This window comes from Ovis aries, chromosome 3 (assembly GCF_016772045.2).
Source record: "Ovis aries strain OAR_USU_Benz2616 breed Rambouillet chromosome 3, ARS-UI_Ramb_v3.0, whole genome shotgun sequence".
In the NCBI taxonomy this organism is placed as follows: Eukaryota; Metazoa; Chordata; class Mammalia; order Artiodactyla; family Bovidae; genus Ovis; species Ovis aries.
In genome coordinates this window covers 164,844,291-164,855,216 of record NC_056056.1, presented here as the reverse complement: position 1 = coordinate 164,855,216, position 10,926 = coordinate 164,844,291, and the positions used below count along the sequence as shown (strand labels likewise).

Genomic DNA, 10,926 nt, shown 5'->3' with positions numbered 1-10,926 from the left:
TCTGCTGGCAATGCAGGAGACCCAGTTAGATCCCTTGGTCAGGAAGATCCCTTGGTCAGGAAGATCCCCTGGGGAAGGGAATGGCTACTCACTCCAGTATTCTTGCCTGGAGAATCTCATGAATAGAGGAGCCTGATGGGATATAGTCCATAGATTTGCAAAGAGCTGGACAGAACTGAGCAACTAAGCATGCACATACAACAAATCAATCAACCTATATATTGAAATTAAATATTCTATTGCAGAAAGGTCTCTCCTGATACCGAAATGTAAATTTTACCATTCAAAGAGAATTCACAGAATGAATGATCTTGAAAATAACTGGGTTAATTTATTGACCTTTTACAATAAATGCATTGTTATTTTTGTTACTGTTAAACAGCCAGACAAAGTAAGACTCTTTCATTGCTATTTAAGAATGGTACCAAAATACTGACAAAATAGAGATTTTACTAAGTGCATATCAATGTAGAAAAAAGGAAAATATAAAAATACAACATAGGATAGAAAGCAGAATATTCACACACATATAGAGAGAATAATAATATTTAGATGGCAGAGATTTTGAAGAAAAAATGTACTCTGAAAGATAATGTTTTATGTTTGATTTTAGATATTCATACAATTTAGATTCCTTAGCCAATGACACAGATCCAGTCTATGAAAAATCTACTCTGCCTCCTCTGTACTCTGGACTCTCTACACAAGTTCCCCAACTTTTTGTACCAGGGATCAGTTTAGTGGATGACAACTTTTCCAAGGACCTGGGTGGAGGCTAGTTACAGGATGGTTCAAGCTCATTTTGTGTATTGTGCAATTTATTTCTATTATTATTATATCTTTGTCACATCAAATCATCAGGCATTAGATTTCAGAGTTCAGAAACCCTGGCTCCAATACTCTCGATGGTCACAATAGTGAATTCATTAGGTGTGATTCAGATAAGGAGTCAGAAGTTAGGAAGGTGTATGGGTCAGAGTGAGAGCTTAGAAGTCTTTCATATTGTTGAAGATTTAAGTCCAATGACTTTCATTTGGGAGATGGACCTATTTGAGTGACCTTTTCCCTGACATATTTGGATTTTCTAAATTAACTAGCAAAATAATAATATAAGAAATCAGATAAAAGATTAGGAAATAATGCAATCTAACTGAATTTGAAGAAAAGATGAGGAGTTTCCCATTGGGAAAGAATTACTTTAGGAAAGGATTGAAAAGATCAACAGATAGCATTTCTAGTCCAGTATTTCAAATACATAGAAAAGCCTAGGTTAAAATTCTTGCTCTTCGCATTTAGAGTATGTGATATATAGATGGCGGAGGAATAGGATGGGGAGACCACTTTCTCCATCACAAATTCATCAAAAGAACATTTCAACGCTGAGTAAATTCCACAAAACAACTTCTGAATGCTGGCAGAGGACATCAGGCACCCAGAAAAGCAGATCATTGTCTTCAAAAACAGGTAGTAAAAAATATAAAAGATGGAAAAAGAGACAAAAGAGGTAGGGAGGGAGCTCCATCCTTGGAAGGGAGTCTTCAAAACAGAGAAGTTTCCAAACACCAGGAAACACTCTCGCTGCCAAGTCTGTGGTGAGCCTTGGAAGCACAGAGGGCAACATAATAGGGAGGAAAAATAAATAAATAATTAAAACCAACAGATTATGAGCCAAACGGTAACTCCCCCAGCAGAGAAGTAGCACAGATGCCTGCATCCACCACTAGCAAGTGGGGGCTGGACAGGGAGGTGCGGGCTGCAGTGCTTTTTAAGAATCAGGCCGGAATGCACTGAGTGTAATCAGAGCGAACTAACTTGGTCTAGCAAACCAGAATGTGGGATAGCAACCACGCAAAAAGCTCTAACATAAGACACCACCAGGACCGTGCACAGAACAAAGGACGGAAGAGAATTAGCCAGCTGCAGACCATCCCCCTCCGGTTGCAGGCAGCCAGAGCCAGAAGGGCCAGAAGGGGGGCAATTGCAGCCCCAGATAGACATTGTCTACCAAACTGCAAGCAGGCTCCTTTGCTAACTAAGACTTCTTGGGGTTCTGGACAGTCATCATCCGCCTGAGAAGGTGCGCCAGTTGTACACCCAGAAAAGTGAGCAGCAGGGGCGGGAAAGGCGATAAGTTGCAGCGACCACGCTCGCCAAACACCTGAGCTACTCGGACCTGGGAAGGGCACAAAATGCAGGCCCAACAGAGTCTGTGCCTCTGAGGACTACCTGAGTCCCTGAGCCTGAGTAGCTTAGACTGGGGAGGTGTATGCAGCCCAGGGCTGGCCTCAGATGATTCCTGGCGGAGCAACCTAGAGCCTGAGCGGTGTGTGCCTTGAACGGGAGCAGGCCCAGCGTGGCTGAGATACTGCGAGCTCATGCCAGTGTTATTTGTTTGCAGTGTCCCTCCCTCCCCACAGCACGACTGAACAAGTGAGCCTAAAGAAAGTGTCCACCACCTCCCCTCTTGTGTCAGGGCAGAAATCAGACACTGAAGAGACCAGCAAACAGAAGAAGCTAAAACAGAGGGAACCGCCTTGGAAGTGACAAGTGCAATAGATTAAAACACTGTCATTAGCACCGACTACATGGGAAGGGGCCTATAGATCTTGAGAAATATAAGCCGGACCAAGGAACTATCCGAAAATGAACTGACCCCACACTGCCCACAGCAACACCAGAGAAAGTCCCAGATATACCTTTATTATTTTTATGATCCTTCTTTTCGTTTGTTTGTTTGTTTTTCTTCTTTTTATAACATTTTAAAAATTTTTAAGTTCTCTATTTCTCCTTTTATTTTTATTTATATATATATTTATATATATATATTTGTGGTTGTTGTTGTGGTGTTGTGGTGTTGTTGTTGTGGTTGTTGTTTTTTAATAATTCTTGTGACTTTTTTTCTTGTTCTTCTTATTTTCTATGATATTGTATTTTTGAAAATCCAACCTCTACTCTCGATTTGTTATCTTTGCTTTTTGGTATTTGTTATCAATTTTGTACCTTTAAAAACCCAATCTTCAGTACCCATTTTCACTTGAGAGCGAAATTACTGCCTTGACTGCTCTCTCCTCCTTTGGACTCTCCTTTTTCTCCACGAGGTTGCCTCTGTCTCCCTCCCCCTTCTCTTCTCTACCCAACTCTGTGAATCTCTGTGTGTTCCAGATGGTGGAAAACACTTAGGGAACTGGTTACGGGCTGGATCTGTCTCTCTCCTTTTCATTTCCCTGTTTGATCCTCCTGGCCACCTCTGTCTCCTTTCTCCCTCTCCTCTTCTCTGTGTAACTCCATGAACATCTCTGAGCAGTCCAGACTGTGGAGCATGCATAAGGAAGCTCTCTCCTCTTTTGATCCCACCTCATCTCATTTCACTCACCTCAACTCCCCACTCCCTCTTCTCTTCTCCATGTAACTCAGTGATCCTCTCTGGGTGTCCCTAAATGTGGAAAAACTTTTCATCTTTAACCTAGATGTTTTATCATCAGTGCAATATAGATGGAGAAGTCTTGAGGCTACTGTAAAAATAAAACTGAAAACCAGAAGCAGGAGGCTTAAGTCCAAATCCTGAGAACATTAGAGAACTCCTGACTCCAGGGAACATTAATTGATAGGAACTTATCAAACACCTCCATACCTACACTGAAACCAAGCACCACCCAAGGGCCAACAACTTCCAGAGCAAGACATACCACACAAATTCTCTAGCAACACAGGAACACACCCCTGAGCTTCAATATACAGACAGCTCAAAGTTACTCCAAAACCATTGACATCTCATAACTCATTACTGGACACTTCATTGCACTCCAGAGAGAAGAAATCCAGGTCCACCCACCAGAACACTGACACAAGCTTCCCTAACCAAGAAACCTTTACAAGCCACTGATACAATCCCACCCGCAGCAAGCAAACTCCATAATAAAGAGAAGTCCACAAACTACCAGAATACAGAAAGGCCACCCCAAATGCAGCAATATAACTGAGATGAAGAGACAGAGGAATACTCAGCAGGTAAAGGAACAGGATAAATGCCCACCAAACCAAACAAAAGGGGGAAGAGATAGGAAATCTACTTGATAAAGAATTCCAAATAATGATAGTGAAAATGATCCAAAATCTTGAATTCAAAATGGAATCACAGATAAATAGCCTAGAGACAAGGATTGAGAAGATGCAAGAAAGGTTTGACAAGGACCTAGAAGAAATAAAAAAGAGTCAATATATAATGAATAATGCAATAAATGAGGTCAGAAACACTCTGGAGGCAACAAATAGTAGAATAACAGAGGCAGAAGATAGGATTAGTGAAATAGAAGATAGAATGTTAGAAATAAATGAATCAGAGAGGAAAAAAGAAAAACAAATTAAAAGAAATGGGGACAATCTCAGAAACCTCCAGGACAACATGAAACACTCCAACATTCGAATTATAGGATTCCCAGAAGAAGAAGACAAAAAGAAAGAGCATGAGAAAATCCTTGAGGAGATAATAGTTATAAACTTCCCTAAAATGGGGAAGGAAATAATCACCCAAGTCCAAGAAATCCAGAGAGTCCCAAACAGGATAAACCCAAGGTGAAGCACCCCAAGGCACATATTAATCAAATTAACAAAGATCAAACACAAAGAACAAATATTAAAAGCAGCAAGGGAAAAACAACAAATAACACACAAGGGGATTCCTATAAGGATAACAGCTGATCTTTCAATAGAAACTCTTCAGGCCAGGAGGGAATGGCAAGACATACTTAAAGTGATGAAAGACAATAACCTACAGCCCAGATTACTGTACCCAGCAAGGATCTCATTCAAATATGAGGGAAAAATCAAAAGCTTTACAGACAAGCAAAAGCTGAGAGAATTCAGCACCATCAAACCAGCTCTCCAACAAATGCTAAAAGATATTCTCTAGATAGGAAACACAAAAAGGCTATATAAACTTGAACCCAAACAATAAAGTAGATGGCAATGGGATCATACTTACCAATAATTACCTTAAACGTAAATGGGTTGAATGCCCCAACCAAAAGACGAAGATTGGCTAAATGGACACAAAAACAAGACCCCTATATATGTTGTCTAAAAGAGACCCACCTCAAAACAAGGGACACATACAGACTGAAAGTGAATGGCTGGAAAAAGATATTCCACACAAATAGAGACCAAAAGCAGGAGTAGCAATACTCATATCAGATAAACTAGACTTTAAAACAAAGGCAGTGAAAAGAGACAAAGAAGGCCACTACATAATGATCAAATGATCAATCCAAGAAGAAGATATAACAATTATACATATATATGCACCCAACAGAGGAATACCACAATATGTAAGACAAATGCTAACAAGCATGAAAGGAGAAATTAACAATAACACAAGAATAGTGGGAGACTTTAATACCCCACTCACACCTATGGACAGATCAACTAAACAGAAAATTAACAAAGAAACACAACTTTAAATGATACAATAGACCAGTTAGACATAATTGATATCTATAGGACATTACACCTCAAAACAATGAATTTCACCTTTTTCTCAAGTACTCACGGAACCTTCTCCAGGATAGATCACATCCTGGGCCATAAATCTAGCCTTGATAAATTCAAAAAATAGGAAATCATTCCAAGCATCTTTTCTGACCATAATGCATTAAGATTTGATCTCAATTACAGGAGAAAAACTATTAAAAATTACAACATATAGAGGCTGAACAACGCACTTCTGAATAACCAACAAATCACAGACGAAATCAAAAAAGAAATAAAAATATGCTTAGAAAGGAATGAAAATGAAAACACAACAACCCAAAACCTGTTGGACACTGTAAAAGCAGTGCTAAGGGAAAAGTTCATAGCAACACAGGCATACCTCAAGAAACAAGAAAAAAGTCAAATCAATAACCTAACTCTACACCTAAAGCAACTAGAAAAGGAAGAAATGGAGAACCCCAGGGTTAGTAGAAGGAAAGAAATCTTAAAAAATTAAGGCAGAAATAAATGCAAAAGAAACAAAAGAGACCATAACAAAAATCAACAAAGCCAAAAGCTTTGAAAGGATAAATAAAATTGACAAACCATTAGCCAGACACATCAAGAAACAAAAGGAGAAAAATCAAATCAATAAAATTAGAAATGAAAATGGAGAGATCACAACAGGCAACACAGAAATACAAAGGATCATAAGAGACTACTATCAGCAATTATATGCCAATGAAATGGACAACGTGAACGAAATGAACAAATTCTTAGAAAAGTACAAGTTTCCAAAACTAAACCAGAAAGAAACAGAAAATTTTTTTTTTTTTAAATTTTAAAATCTTTAATTCTTACATGCGTTCCCAAACATGAACCTCCCTCCCACCTCCCTCCCCATAACGTCTCTCTGGGTCATCCCCATGCACCAGCCCCAAGCATGCTGTATCCTGCGTCAGACATAGACTGGCGATTCAATTCTTACATGATAGTATACATGTTAGAATGCCATTCTCCCAAATCATCCCACCCTCTCCCTCTCCCTCTGAGTCCAAAAGTCCGTTATACACATCTGTGTCTTTTTTTCCTGTCTTGCATACAGGGTCGTCATTGCCATCTTCCTAAATTCCATATATATTGTTAGTATACTGTATTTGTGTTTTTCTTTCTGGCTTACTTCACTCTGTATAGTCGGCTCCAGTTTCATCCATCTCATCAGAACTGATTCAAATGAATTCTTTTTTACGGCTGAGTAATACTCCATTGTGTATATGTACCACAGCAGAAACAGAAAATTTTAACAGACCCTTCACAAGCATGGAAATTGAAATGTAATCGAAATCTTCCAGCAAACAAAAGCCCAGGTCCAGACGGCTTCACAGCTGAATTCTACCAAAAGTTTAGAGAGGAGCTAACACCTATCCTCCTCAAACTCTTCCAGAAAATTGCAGAGGAAGGTAAACTTCCAAACTCATTCTATGAGGCCACCATCACCCTAATACCAAAACCTGAAAAAGATGCCACAAAAAAAGAAAACTAGAGGCCATATCACTGATGAACATGGATGCAAAAATCCTTAAGAAAATTCCAGCAATCAGAATCCAACAACACATTAAAAAGATCATACACCATGACCAAGTGGGCTTTACCCTGGGGATGCAAGGATTCTTCAATATCTGCAAATCAATCAATGTAATTCACCACATTAACAAATTGAAAAATAAAAGCCATATGATTACCTCAATAGATGCAGAGAAAGCCGATGACAGCATCCATTTATGATAAAAACTCTCCAGAAAGCAGGAATATAAGGAACATACCTCAACATAATAAAAAGTTATATATAATAACCCCACAGCAAGTATTATCCTCAATGGTGAAACATTGAAAGCATCTCCCCTAAAGTCAGAAACAAGACAATTGTGCCCACGTTCACCACTACTATTCAACATAGTTCTGGAAGTTTTTCCCACAGCAAACAGAGCAGACAAAGACATAAAAGGAATCCAAATTGGAAAAGAAGAAGTAAAACTCTCACTGTTTGCAGATGACATGATCCTCTACATAGAAAACCCTAAAGACTCCACCAGAAAATTACTAGACCTAATCAATGAATATAGTAAAGTTGCAGGATATAAAGTCAACACACAGAAATCCCTTGCATTCCTATACACTAATAATGAGAAAGTAGAAAAAGAAATTAAGGAAACAATTCCATTCACCATTGCAACGAAAAGAATAAAATACTTAGGAATATATCTACCTAAAGAAACCAAAGACATATATATAGAAAACTATAAAACACTGATGAAAGAAATCAAAGAGGACACTAATAGATGGAGAAATACACCATGTTCATGGATCAGAAGAATCAATATAGTGAAAATGAGTATACTACCCAAAGCAATCTACAGATTCAATGCTATCCCTATCAAGCTACCAGCAGTATTTTTCACAGAGCTAGAACAAATAATTTCACAATTTGTATGGAAATTAAAAAAAAAAAAAACAAAACTCCAATAGCCAAAGCAATCTTGAGAAAGAAGAATGGAACTGGAAGAATCAACCTGCCTGACTTCAGGCTCTACTACAAAGCCACAGTCATCAAGACAGTATGGTACTGGCACAAAGACAGAAATACAGATCAATGGAACAAAATAGAAAGCCCAGAGATAAATCCACACACCCATGGACACCTTATCTTCAAGAAAGGAGGCTAGAATATACAATGGATTAAAGACAATTTCTTTAACAAGTGGTGCTGGGAAAATTGGTCAACCACTTGTAAAAGAATGAAACTAAAACACTTTCTAACACCATACGTAAAAATAAACTCAAAATGAATTAAGGATCTAAACATAACACCAGAAACTATAAAACTCCTAGAGGAGAACATAGGCAAAACACTCTCCAACATACATCACAGCAGGATCCTCTATGATCCACCTCCCAGAATGCTGGAAATAAAAGCAAAAATAAACAAATGTGATCTAATTAAAATTAAAAGCTTCTGCACAACAAAGGAAACTATAAGCAAGGTGAAAAGACAACCTATGGAATGGGAGAAAATAATAGCAAATGAAGCAACTGACAAACAACTAATCTTAAAAATATACAAGCAACTCCTGCAGCTCAATTCCAGAAAAATAAACGATCCAAGCAAAAATGGGCCAAAGAATGAAATAGACATTTCTCCAAAGAAGACATAAGGATGGCTAACAAACACTTGAAAAACACTCATTATCAGAGAAATGCAAATCAAAACCACAATGAGGTACCATTTCACACCAGTCAGAATGGCTGTGATCCAAAAGTCTACAAGCAATAAATGCTGGAGAGGGTGTGGAGAAAAGGGAACCCTCTTACACTATTGGTGGGAATGCAAACTAGTACAGCCACTATGGAGAACAGTGTGGAGATTTGTTAAAATACTGGAAATAGAACTGCCTTATGACCCAGCAATCCCACCGCTGGGCATACACACCAAGGAAACCAGAATTGAAAGAGACACATGTACCCCAATGTTCATTGCAGCACTGTTTATAATAGCCAGGATGTGGAAGCAACCTAGATGTCCATCAGTGGATGGATGGATAAGGAAGCTGTGGTACATATACACAATGGAGTATTACTCAGCCATTAAAAAAAATACATTTGAATCAGTTCTAATGAGGTGGATGAAACTGGAGCCGATTATACAGAGTGAAGTAAGCCAGAAAGAAAAACACCAATACGGTATACTAACACATATATATGGAATTTAAAAAGATGGTAATGATAACCCTGTATGCGAGAGAGCAAAAGAGACACAGATATATAGAACAGAATTTTGGACTCTGAGGGAGAGGGAGAGGGTGGGATGATTTGGGAGAATGGCATTGAAACATGTATAATATCATGTAAGAAACGAATCGCCAGTCTAGGTTCAATACAGGATACAGGATGTTTGGGGCTGGTGACTGGGATGACCCAGCGAGATGATATGGGGAGGGAGGTGTGAGGGGGGTTCAGGATTTGGAACTCATGTACACCCGTGGCGGATTCATGTCAATGTATGGCAAAACCAATATAGTATTGTAAAGTAAAATAAAGTAAAATTTAAAAAAAAGAAAAAAAAAAGAGTATGTGATATGGATAAAAATTTTAAGCATATTTTTAACCCCATTTCAATCAGTGAAATAGTTATTTTAAAAGAAATATTCTATGAAAAACACACACTGGCATACGGTAAAAAAAAAAAAAATCTTTAAAGATAAGTTGTTTCAAAGATTTCCCAAGTTAAATTAGTATGGCATAGCCCTTCCAGAAATAAATTCCAGTGCTATCTGTAAATAGTTTCCTTTTCTTTAAGCTTCTTTGTGTTTTACCCTGAAGGATACTCAAAAGAATAAGAAAAGGAGAAACTACATAGAAATAAGAGAGTTTATCCTTCTGGGACTGTCAGATGACCCATAACTTCACGTTGTGAGCTGTGTCTTTCTACTCACCACCTGCATGCTCAGAATCATTGGAAACCTGACCATTATCACCCTAACCCTGCTGGATGCCCACCTACAGACCCTCATGTATTTCTTCCTCAGAAATTTCTCCATATGAAATGTGTCATCCACAAATGTCACTATACCCAAGTTCCTTATCACCATTATTACAGGAGATAAAACCTTTTCTTTTACTGATTGTATGACTCATTTTTCTTTCTTTTCATTCTCTTGGGAGTCATTGAGTTTTGTCTACTGGCTGCCAAGTCTTCCAACCATTACACTGCCATCTGCAAATAGCTGCATTACATGAGCATCATGAATCATAGAGTCTGCACACTCCTTGTCTTGGCTTCTTGCCTGCTTCATCCTTAATCATTTTCTCATCACTCATGCTGTTCAGACAACTTGATTATGCTATTGATAATTTTAATTGTGATTATTTCCCCTTTCACATATTGCTTGTTCAGACACCAAATTGCTATAGATGATGGGCTTTTCTGCTGTGTTTACCCTAATGTTCACTTTGGTATTAATAATTATGTCCTATCCATATATCATCAGAACAATTTTGAGGATCACTTCCACCTCTCAGAGGACGAGGGCCTTTTCCACGTGTTCTTCCCACAAATTGTCATCTCCATCTCTTATGGCAGCTACATTTTCATGTACATGAATCCATCAGCAAAGGACAAGGTGTCTTTGAGCAGGGGAGTGGCTGTGCTAAACATCTCAGTAATTCCCATGCTGAACCCCTTTATTTGTATCCTAAGGTATCTGAAAGTCAAGTGAGCCTTCATGGACATAGCCAAGAAGACTGTACTCTTCTCAAGGAAATGAAAAAATAAAAGCCTTGTTTTATAAATCAGAGGCATAAAAATGAGCAATCAAATAAAAAACAGGGCTTTCAAAGTCTATTAATTTTCACATAGTCTCCCTGGAAGTATTTTTCAGTGCTCATACTTTTGTTGCCAGCATT

At 38.3% G+C, this 10,926-nt stretch overlaps 1 pseudogene; it reads left to right on the top strand.

Annotated features, from left to right (window-relative positions):
- Positions 1-905: 905 nt before the first annotated feature.
- Positions 906-10,739, top strand: LOC114113788 (olfactory receptor 6C1-like; annotated as a pseudogene).
- The last annotated feature ends 187 nt before the right edge of the window (positions 10,740-10,926 follow it).